The sequence below is a fragment of the Triticum dicoccoides genome, chromosome 1A (genome assembly GCF_002162155.2).
Source record: "Triticum dicoccoides isolate Atlit2015 ecotype Zavitan chromosome 1A, WEW_v2.0, whole genome shotgun sequence".
In the NCBI taxonomy this organism is placed as follows: Eukaryota; Viridiplantae; Streptophyta; class Magnoliopsida; order Poales; family Poaceae; genus Triticum; species Triticum dicoccoides.
This window is the reverse complement of record NC_041380.1, coordinates 601,542,357-601,554,570: the sequence shown is the minus strand read 5'-3', so window position 1 is coordinate 601,554,570 and position 12,214 is coordinate 601,542,357. Positions and strand designations below refer to the sequence as shown.

Here is a 12,214-nt window from a genome sequence, read left to right as displayed (position 1 = left end):
CGCGATGACAATTACTTCTCCGCGAAATGCCAACCAAGATAGGGGAAAGGAGTTTCCGCCTCCATTGAAAAGAGGACCTTGTCTTCAGGCCCGTCGATAAGGCAGAGCCAAGTTGGCCGACCGCACAGGGCCCCCGATATTTTGGGGCCCCCAAATCACTGGAAACGTAAAAGGCCTAGTAGCCCGCGATCGCCTGCTTCTCGTCTTCTCGTGGTACATGCCCATCTCGCAGTACTCGCAGCCGCCTCGCCTTCCGTCCACAGATCTGAGCGCTCGTGCTGCTCGCCCTCCCGTCGCCGTCCTCGTCTAGTTCTCCTCCTATCTCACTGGCCGTCGCCGGACGCCATGGATGGTGCATGCTAGTGGGCTAATTCCCTCAAGCATCCCCACGTGAGTGCCCGAGGCCTAATTGTTTCAGATCTGACTCGATTTGCTTCAGATAGGGTTTTGAATTTTGATTTTTGGATATAGAAAATGGAAACAACTCTGCATCTTCTGATCCAAAAATCAAGGTGTGCACCCTTTGAGTCCCACTAACAATCGTACATATGCAGATATGCTATTTGTCCTCAAATTTCGGTAGAGAAAATGATCACATTGATAATTAATAAGCTGAGCATTAGCTATTGTACTTCGGCCTGATTGATAAATAACAAGTTCTTTTATGCTTCACAGTCAAAAGTTCAAACTTCGGCCCTGTTCGGCAGACGTCCACTCCCCGCTTTTCAACTCCCAGCTCCATCCAAAAGCGGAGCACACGGAGCGGCACTTTTGCAACTCTGAAAAAGTGGCCTACAAGCCGCTCCGCTCCACTCTGAGAGAGGCATGGAGCCAGCGCGTTCGGTGCCACTCCGCAGCTCCTCGAGCCGCTCCAGGAGCTGAGCTGCGGAGCGGAGGCTTGCCGAACAGGCACTTCACCTTGATTGCAAGAACTATTTTTGAAGATAGCTACTCGGTCATCTAAAATTTCAACACAGTTTCTCATTCAAATTTCAAGGTACAATCCAATTTTATTTTCTTATATCATAATAAATGATAAGCTTCTAACTCATGCATGCATTGTTTGAATTATGACTTTTGTTTTGTTTTTGGGTACAACATGGGTTAGTTTTTATTACTTGTATTGTATCACCTTTACTAGTAGGATCAATTTCGGATAAATTTCAAAATATATTACACCGCACTGCTAAATGAGAGTATGTTTTAGTTATATGGAATTTTCAAAATTTAGGGCCACATTTCACCTTTCGCCCCGGGCCCCCGAATTCCTAGAGACGGCCCTGCTTGTCTTGATACCAATTTATCTATAGCTTAGAACATCTCCAGCCGTTTGGCCCCGCGGGCACTTGAAATATCGCCACCTGGGGGTTAACTGACGATAAATCTCGGCGTCGGGCCGGTCTGGTTCCCAGCCATCGCCCCCAGACGCTGTTTTTTGAAACATGGAATCGGCCAAAAACACGTCCAAAATCGCCAAAGCACGTCCAAACTAGACGATTTCATTGATATTCTACAAAAAAACTTAAAAACACAAACTAAAAACGACTACGCGTAGCCACCGCCGCCGCCCCACCTACTACATGCCGAGGAGCCTGTAGAACCGGGAGTAGTCGCCGCCGCCGCCGTCGTTGTCGTCGTGCGGGTGCTGCCGCCGTCCCTGCTGCACCCCTGGCCGGCGTCGGCAAGGCGCGGGGGGTTGGACTACCCGGGCACATCCTCGTCGTTGCTGTCGAGGACGACCACGCCGCTCTCCTCACGTCCGCGCCATCTAGCGACGATTTCCTCGAAGGCCCGGCGTTGGCGCTCCATCTACTCACGGACGTACTCCTCCTTCGCCCACTTGAGGATGGTTTCGTCGGCGGCGGCCATGTCCTGGTGCTCCTTCTTCACGGGGAGCAAACCCGGCTCGTTCTTCGGCCGGACGAGGCGGTAGGAACGAGGCGAGGGGCGGCCGTCCTCGTTGATGACAGAGAGTCGGAGCCTGACGACGTCGACATCGACGTCACCATTCGCCGCGGCGTCCAGGAGCTGTCACAGGGGCGAGAGAAGGAAGGGGCGCAGGGTACTCCAGGCGCGGCGTCTTGCTGGCCACGATGTGCTCGAGGACGGCCTCGAAGATGCAGCCTGGGACGCCCCACCATCAGCGCCGTCCGTCGGAGTTGAGCCGGCCACGGGGCTCGACGCCGTTGGTGGCGGCGACCTGCTCCGCATGCCGCCGCTTGAAGTACGACGTCCACAGCGGGTTGTTGTCGGGGGCGAACCTCGGCTGGTTCCGCTGCGGATTCGGCAGCGAAGCCCGGATGCGGGCGATTTCGGCGCGCCGGGCCGCTCTGATGGGCGCGGGTGGCATCGAGACCCTGCCGGCGCTGAGCCTCCAGGTGCCTGGCACCCGCATGTCAGGGGGCGTTGGGTAGTCGGCCTCGTAGAGGAGGCGCGCCTCGTCCTCCCGTAGATGGCGTCGGCCGAAGCCATTCGCCGCCGCGGCATTGCCTGGGTAATGCCCGGCCATTGCTCGTCGGCGGGGAAGAGCGGGGGAAAGGGCTTCGGTGCCGAGAGGGGGTGAGTTATGGCGAGAGGGGCATCAATGGCGAGTTGTGGCGTTCACCGGCGGGGAGGTTGGCTTTTATAGACGAGGATGCGCGGCGAGAGGCTGCCCGCTAGGTGCCGCGTGGCGGGAGCGGGCGGGACGCGCGTCTCAGCGCCTTCACTGCGCCGCCCGTGGGGCATCAATGGAAGGCTGACCGGTGCGGGAACCGAGGCAATGAGGACGACGAAGGAGGCGAGTCGCTGACTCGGCAGGCCCATTCCTGTTCGTGCCAAAATATGTTCCCCGGCGACCCCAGCGCGCCGGGTTTGGCCTGGGGCCACCGACGCCAAAATCGGCTCAAGCCGGCGAAAAATTGGGTTTCTGGGGACGCGGCTGGGCCGAATTTTTTACGCCGGTGACAAAAAGGAAAACTGGGAGGCTTGTTGAGAACGCGGCTGGAGATGCTCTTGGCAAGAACCGCTATAGGAAATGTAACGATCAAGAAAGAAGAGACACTGAAGACCACCAGTGATGCACCACAACATTGCCATGAGCACCACCGCCTCCACACACGAACCACCCATTCAATAAATACCAGGCTCCCAAACGACGCCTACAAGAAGAGAACCTCACCATTTCTCAACGTTTGCTGGGGGTGTTTTAATTATTCTTATGTCTAAACATTGTAAAAATGTCGGATGGCTTCTTAATAGAAAAACGAAGATCGGTGCATGAGTGGCGTTGTTGTGATAACATGCACCACAAAGCTGAGCCGTACGTATGTATGCATGCATGTTCACACTGCTGGTTCAGTGTTCACATACATCCCGCAACACGTTGACATGAGCCCGTCGAGAATATTCTTCTGAAGAAAAGGAAAACGAGTCCATCCAGAATAGAATATCCATTGGATCGAATAGAGATATAGTTTGACCCTCACATGTGGTTCCGCGTAGGGAAAAGCAAATCCTACTTGAGCTGCATGTGGCCGGAGCTAGATGACAGGCCGGCGGTCCTTGTCTTGGAGGGACACCTATGTCGTTGCACGTTTCGTGCTCGTACGGCTGCTTACCGGCCAAGTTCTCGCCGTGCATGTAATGCCTGTCGATCCGGTCAGCCGGAGATGGCCGGCTGGCTGGCGTCACTCACTCGCAGTGTCTCCCCCTGCCGCACTAATTATTACCACCACGTTGACATGTGCCCATGAGCCCACGTTGTCCATCGGAAAAGTTAGTGATATATATGCAATGTGTACCGTGCAGCAAAAAAAAAAAAGCTTATTCATGCTAGTAGATGACAGGCTCCTTGTCTTCGAGGAACACATATAGCAGTATGCCGTTGCACGTCTCGCACTGCTCATACGGCTGTCATGCATGTAATGCTTGTCCATCGCTTCGATCCCGATCCGGCCGGCCGGGGATGGTCGCCGGCTGGCGTCACTCCGACAGGGGACAATCGGATGACGTCGCGTACGTGGTGACGTGCTGCTGCGTAACTAGCTCCGGCGCGCATGTCGACCGCCGGCCGGCCGGGATGCTGGCTGGGAAAACCACGCGCTCATGCATTGCCGACAGTTGACATGTCGCGCACGTACGGCGTCCAGGCAACAGCAGAGCATGCATGCGCCTCCCCTGCGGTCGTGCGCGCGCCGTCGTTGAGCATCCATCCGGACAGCACGCATGGCTGCACCGTACGTGCGTCCACCGATTCGTTGCGGCCGTGCGACATGCAAATATTTACGACGATACTCCACGCGCATCTTGGGAGCATGGGGACAATGCATCTGAAATGGAAAAACAATTTTAGAACAATAAAAAATAGTCAAAATTGTGAAACTTAATTTGTAATAACAAACATGGTCTAGCGTAATGCTTGTGTGAAAAGTTCTGCGGAGGAATGACTCTCGATTGTGCGGAAAAACGAAATCGACATTATATGAAAGTTACTATCCACACATTTTGCAATCTTAAATTTATTTTCTTGGCCCTGCAGTCAGTCGTATCTATTCCTTCACGAAACTTTTCACATGACTATAATCCCTGATCACGTTTGATTTCAAAAAGTTTCGAAAAATTTGACTCCTTTAAAAAAAATCAATTTGGTGCAATCAGACCTGAGATCCATTGGCTATGTCCGCCCCGACACTTCATTGCTTTTAGGACATCTAATTTATTAATTAATCGGAGCATAACTGAAACTTCCTTGCTTAGGACACCAATAGCGACGCCGTCAACCAAGAAATGTTGGGTCACTAATTGTAACTGTATGTTGCAACGGCGCATATACATATTTTAGCGGTGTCTGTGTCAGCGGGGTTGTTGACGTCTCCATGGGCAATTGCTGATTCCACGGGGACTGATGTGTAAATACTTGCTAGCCAAAGTCCCATGCATTGCAACAAGGGCATACATTTTATAGTGGTTCAACACTAATCATGTCCAACATATACCTTACACCCATCACATTCAAGATTTTTTTAATTTGATTTTAGTATGGGTAGAGGAAGACAAGGAAGGATTTGATTTAGGTAAGGTTTTGTTAAATTTTGATTTAGTTTGGGTATAAGTAGAGGAATGCAATGAAAGTTTTGATTTACTTGAGGTTTGGTAAGATTTGATATAGTTAATGCATGACATAGTCTTGGTAAGATTTGATTGAACAATGTAGGACAACGTTTCGAGTAGGACAAGGATAGGGAAGTACCGATTTAGTTACATTATTCCAAACCAAAGAGGGCATGGAGATGAAAATATCGACGTATGGAAAGACTGGGGGAAGAAACCTGAAGGCGAGAGATCAAACTAATTAGCACTGTTTTAATAATAAGACAAAGAGGATTCTCAACAACAACAACAACAAACAACAAAGCCTTTAGTCCCAAACAAGTTGGGGTAGGCTAGAGGTGAAACCCATAAGATCTCGCAACCAACTCATGGCTCTCGCACATGGATAGCAAGCTTCCACGCACCCCTGTCCATAGCTAGCTCTTTGTCGATACTCCAATCCTTCAGGTCTCTCTTAACGGACTCCTCCCATGTCAAAATCGGTCGACCCCGCCCTCTCTTGACATTCTTCGCACGCTTTAGCCGTCCGCTATGCACTGGAGCTTCTAGAGGCCTGCGCTGAATATGCCCAAACCATCTCAAACGATGTTGGACAAGCTTCTCCTCAATTGGTGCTACCCCAACTCTATCTCGTATATCATCATTCCGGACTCGATCCTTCCTCGTGTGGCCACACATCCATCTCAACATACGCATCTCCGCCACACCTAACTGTTGAACATGTCGCCTTTTAGTCGGCCAACACTCCGCGCCATACAACATTGCGGGTCGAACCGCCGTCCTGTAGAACTTGCCTTTTAGCTTTTGTGGCACTCTCTTGTCACAGAGAATGCCAGAAGCTTGGCGCCACTTCATCCATCCGGCTTTGATTCGATGGTTCACATCTTCATCAATACCCCCATCCTCCTGCAACATTGACCCCAAATACCGAAAGATGTCCTTCCGAGGTACCACCTGGCCATCAAGGCTAACCTCCTCCTCCTCACAGCTAGTAGTACTGAAACCGCACATCATGTACTCGGTTTTAGTTCTACTAAGCCTAAACCCTTTCGATTCCAAGGTTTGTCTCCATAACTCTAACTTCCTATTTACCCCCGTCCGACTATCGTCAACTAGCACCACATCATCCGCAAAGAGCATACACCATGGGATATCTCCTTGTATACCCCTTGTGACCTCATCCATCACCAATGCAAAAAGATAAGGGCTCAAAGCTGACCCCTGGTGCAGTCCTATCTTAATCGGGAAGTCATCGGTGTCGACATCACTTGTTCGAACACTTGTCACAACATTATTGTACATGTCCTTGATGAGGGTAATGTACTTTGCTGGGACTTTGTGTTTCTCCAAGGCCCACCACATGACATTCCGCGGTATCTTATCATAGGCCTTCTCCAAGTCAATGAACACCATATGCAAGTCCTTCTTATGCTCCCTATATCTCTTCATAAGTTGTCGTACCAAGAAAATGGCTTCCATGGTCGACCTCCCAGGCATGAAACCAAACTGATTTTTGGTCACGCTTGTCATTCTTCTTAAGCGGTGCTCAATGACTCTCTCCCATAGCTTCATTGTATGGCTCATCAGCTTAATTTCACGGTAATTAGTACAACTCTGAACATCCCCCTTGTTCTTGAAGATTGGTACTAATATACTCCGTCTCCATTCTTCTGGCATCTTGTTTGCCCGAAAAATGAGGTTGAAAAGCTTGGTTAGCCATACTATCGCTATGTCCCCGAGACCTTTCCACACCTCAATGGGGATACAATCAGGGCCCATCGCCTTGCCTCCTTTCATCCTTTTTAAAGCCTCCTTCACCTCAGACTCCTGGATGCGCCGCACAAAACGCATGCTGGTCTCATCAAAGGAGTCATTCAGTTCAATGGTAGAACTCTCATTCCCCCCATTGAACAGCTTGTCGAAGTACTCCCGCCATCTATGCTTAATCTCTTCGTCCTTCACCAAGATTTGGCCTGCTCCGTCCTTGATGCATTTGACTTGGCCAATATCCCTCGTCTTCCTCTCCCGGATCTTAGCCATCTTATAGATGTCCCTTTCACCTTCCTTAGTGCCTAACCGTTGGTAGAGGTCCTCATATGCCCGACCCCTTGCTTCACCAACAGCTCGCTTTGCGGCCTTCTTCGCCATCTTGTACTTCTCTATATTGTCTGCACTCCTATCCAGGTATAGGCGTCTGAAGCAATCTTTCTTCTCTTTAAGCGCCTTCTGGACATCATCATTCCACCACCAGGTATCCTTATCTTCGCTTCTCCTTCCCCTGGACACTCCAAACTCCTCCGAGGCCACCTTACGAATGCAAGTCGCCATCTTCATCCACACATTGTCCGCATCCCCTCCTTCCTCCCAAGGGCCCTCCTTAAATACCCTCTCCTTGAACACCTGAGCTACCTCCCCCTTGAGCTTCCACCACTTCGTTCTAGCGACCTTGGCACGCTTATCCCGCTGGACACGAATCCGAAAGCGGAAGTCAGCAACCACCAGCTTATGCTGGGGTACAACACTCTCCCCAGGTATCACCTTACAGTCTAGGCACGCACGCCTATCTTCTCTTCTCGAGAGGATGAAATCAATCTGGCTAGAGTGTTGGCCACTACTAAAAGTCACCAGATGTGATTCTCTCTTTCTAAAGAGGGTGTTAGCTACACTCATGTTGTAGGCTAGAGCAAAGCTTAAGACATCTTCTCCTTCTTGATTCCTGATGCCATAGCCAAAGCCCCCATACGCCCCTTCAAAACCTGTGTTAGATGTACCCACGTGGCCATTGAGGTCTCCTCCTATGAAGAGCTTCTCACCAATCGGTACACTCCTAACCATGTCTTCCAAGCCTTCCCAGAACTCCCTCTTGGTGTTCTCATTGTGGCCTACTTGCGGAGCATATGCGCTGATAACATTGAGAACCAAGTCCTCAGCTACCAGCTTGACCAGGATAATCCGGTCCCCACGTCTCCTGACGTCTACCACTCTATACTTGAGGCTCTTGTTGATCAAGATGCCTACGCCATTTCTGTTTGCAGCCGTCCCCGTGTACCACAGCTTGAAGCCGGTATCCTCCACCTCCTTCGCCTTCTGTCCTCTCCATTTGGTTTCTTGGACGCAAAGGATATCAACACCTCTCCTCACTGCTGCATCAACTAGCTCCCGAAGCTTCCCTGTCAGAGACCCTACGTTCCAGCTACCTAAGCGAATCCTCCTAGGCTCGGCTAGCTTCCTTACCCTTCGCACTTGTCGAGTCAAATGCGAAGACCCTTGCTCATTTTCCACTACATCCGGGTGCCGATGTAGCGCGCCACTAAGGATGCGACGACCCGATCCTCGCTCACTTGCCACCGTATCCGGATCAAGATACGGCGCGCCACTTGGGGGGTGACGGCCCGACCCTTGCCCATTTTCCACCACACCCGGGTTCCGATGTGGCGCGTCGCTGAGAGGGTTACGCCCCAACGAAAATCTTTTGGGTTTCATCTCCATAAGAGTGGCTGAGTTTTTACGTTGGCTCGCCAAGCCTATCACAACCCTCCTCCTTTACCCGGGCTTGGGACCGGCTATGTTGAGACAACATAGGCGGAGTTACAAAGAGGATTCTCAGAAGTAAAAAAAACTGCAGTACCAGGTGACTCTACATCTTATGTGTAGCACCGTGAGCATATCTAACCTCCCACTTTTTTCAAAAGTGTTTATCTAAGAAAACCAGTCATCCACTTTTCCATCTAGTTTAAACACTCTAAACCTCAGTTGTCCCCCGGATTTGAGGGAGGTTTGAGAGGTCCCGTGAATTCTTTGTCCTCCTACTCCATCTCTCTAGTTGCCTCTTGGACCGCACCTCAATACCATGTCCCACTGAATTTACAAGGGTCACATTTGTCTCCATTCCAATAGTGAAGGGGAGGGGAATGTGGATGCACAACAGTCTTCAAGCTTCATGGTTTTGAGGGGTTGTTTGGATTGTTGTCTTCAGGCTTGATGGCTATGAGGGGCTGTTTGGATCGCACCCACAATAATCCACCCGGCCAAATATTTGGCATTGACCGCGGTGAGGATGTCTATTTGGTTGGGTTATGATTTTCTGGCTCGCCATCGGCTCCTCCTATTCAATATGCAGCCAAACTATTGGTGATCTGTTGGCGGTCGAATCCTGCGCCAAAATTTTAGACCCTGAATCTCCTAATCTGGATAATAGTTGTTCGAGTGATCACTCGCGTGTTCCATGCACTTTCCTTTTCTTGACATTGATTGGGATGGTGGAGCCAAAATGAGACACGTCATAGGCCATGACGAAAGATTTAAACTTTGATTGCCTTTCTGATTTTGTTTTACCTATAATGTATGATTTTCTATCTCGTGGGAGACACTTCTTCCAAGGTTTGTTCCGGCTGAAACCTAAATGCATCAGTGTTCTTCTTGGGTTTGTTTCGGCTAAACTCCAAATGACTGATTTGTAGATACATTTTTAATGCCCCATCAATATGAACGAGATGCTGATTATGTTTTTCTGGTACTAAATCATATATTTACCAGGTATCATGATGTAGGAGTCCAATTTATGAGAGTGGCGAAGTACCTGATGTGGTGCACAACTCTTTGCACTGTTAAAATAATGGGAGGTGCCCAACCAATGGCATCCGTACGTCTGATGCATTGCTAGCTGATCCATCATGCCATTGGTCACTTTCTACTCATTCACAAATTAAGCTGCAACACTCCCTCCAATTATGATGATGCCATTCGGTTATGAAGCATGTGTGCATGTACTCCCTCCGATAAATTTTTAGTTGGCATATAGCTTCTTCCAGATTTTTCCTCAATACTTGCGCGCAATGTTTTTTGTAGTTTTCTTTTCAACTTTACCCCTCCACTTCCACTTCCTCATATATATATATGACTATATTTTGCATGGTCTACTAATTAGTTGGCGCAATTTTGAGTGTGTACCGCATGCGCCCATGCATGAACGACGGTTTCACGTCAAAGTTTATGGCCGACTGTCCAGGCCAACGTGGAGGCCATGGGCGAGCCTTGAGGTTGGGGAAAGTATCGTGTGAGACCAACTATCATATGGTACCATGTCACAAAAATCAAATCTACACATTTCAAAAAAATCTAAGAAAAATTGTGAATGTTCACAAGATATATATCTACTGGCCCTACAAAAATGTCAGTATGGATATGTAGATTTGTCTTTTTTGTTTCTCCATGTATATTTGGAATTTGGATTTGAAAATTTTAGATTGTAGGAACATGTCTTGTGCATATTGATGAATTTGTTTGGAACTTTTTGAAACATAAAATGTGAGTTTTGAAACATGGTATCATGTGATGGTTGGTATCATGTCACATCTTCCCTTTGAGATTGTGTTGCGGGCTGCACTATGCCATTGTCATCTGGGCTTGCATGTTGGTTCTTGGGGCCTGCGGGATAGGTACCAAGAGTCACAACTCGCTGCATACCACGATGACACTATCCAGCTCACACAAACAGTTTCTTCACAAAAATAAAAATAAGAAAGGGGAATACATACGATAGCCGATAGCCTGTTTCCAACTTCAAATAAATTTATCCTAAAAAGAAGTCCACATAAATTTGATGACGTTATATTAATTATTTATTATTCATGGTAGGAGGCTCTTACCCGGAAAATCCTATTTCACATAGTTGATCAAACACACATGGAGTGTATTTTTAGGGCCATCCCATTTCAACCAGTTTTTTTTGTGTGTTGTTTTTTGACCTGTTTTCCCCCTTCATTTTATATAATTTTTCCAAGCCTTGATTTATTTTGGTTTTCATAAAAAATAAATAATTTGAGCTTTTTCTTTCAGTTATTGTTGTCTATTTTTACATGAATAAACATACACAGTCAACATTTTTTAAACACACGAACATTTTAATACACGATGATCATTATTTAGGCACATGATGATAGTTTTTACATGACAAACATTTTTCAACACATAACAATCATTTTTAAATACATGACGGCTATTTTAAAATTAGTGATGATCAATTTTCAAATACATAATTATTTATTTGAAATATATGAAAAATATTTTTTATATGAGATGAATATCTTTACATGTATGTTTCTATGTATTCTTTTATATATATTTCCTAAATACTCCCTCCATCCCATAATATAAGAACATTTTGGTCTCAAAAACGTTTTTATATTATAAATCGGAGGGAGTATGTTTTAGCATGCATATCAAAATATTTTTCAGGAAAAAAAAGTGGGACGTTAATGGCCGCCCCGTCATGGGTGTTTCCCCTCAAATACAACACATTCGGCATCAAATAGGCCTCTTGGTCATATCCACAACCCACTCGGCACTTGTGGTCTACACGATGATAAGAACACACAAGCGCGGAGGTGAAAACACAATCATTCATGTGCATTAATGCAACCAGTCCAGGGCCATCTAATACACTGACTTCCCTAAAAAAATCTAATACAGTGACGAACTCAAGTACGATGGGGTGCATCGGAGCGCACTATACCACTCAGTAATGATGTAAGTTGTGTAGATGTGTGGAGTTGACACGTTGTACTAAGTAACGTAGCCATCTCAAAAAGAAAAGAAAAAAAAGTGACAGTGAAGCAGAAGTACGAAATGCATCACGTTCTTGTGATGCATGTGCTAGCAAGTTATAGCGTGCATGCTTGTTCAGACTGGTTTGATAGAGCATCTACAACCGAACTTTTTAAACCCGTCTCAAACACCCAGACAGGTCGTCCGGTCATTGTCCGGTCATAACTTTTTGACTGAGACGGACGTTCTCAAACGACCCTCAAACGCCCGGGCTAACCGACACCCTCATGTCCAGCCCAAATATGGGGCAGATACGGGACGCGCGCCAGGGCACACCCGACATGTCGGACCTGACAACCCGACCCACTCCAAATTGCATCAAATACATCTAAATCTTCCTCCTCCCGTCGCCCTCCGATCATTCCCACGTCTGGACCCTCGCCGGCCTCCACCCTTGGTCCTAATCCTTACCTCCGGTCCCGATCCATCGTCGGAGATGTCATCCAGCCCGGATGCAGGTGAAGCAGGACGAGCAGGACACATTCCGCCTGGAGCAGGACGCATTCCGCTCGAAGCA

General features: G+C 48.2%; 1 long non-coding RNA gene across 1 annotated transcript; it reads left to right on the top strand.

Annotated features, from left to right (window-relative positions):
• The first annotated feature begins 251 nt into the window (after positions 1 to 251).
• LOC119349247 lies at positions 252 to 9,965 on the top strand. Its single transcript, XR_005169300.1, has 4 exons — positions 252 to 390; positions 472 to 512; positions 676 to 997; positions 9,628 to 9,965. It is a non-coding gene; the product is annotated as an uncharacterized LOC119349247 (long non-coding RNA).
• The last annotated feature ends 2,249 nt before the right edge of the window (positions 9,966 to 12,214 follow it).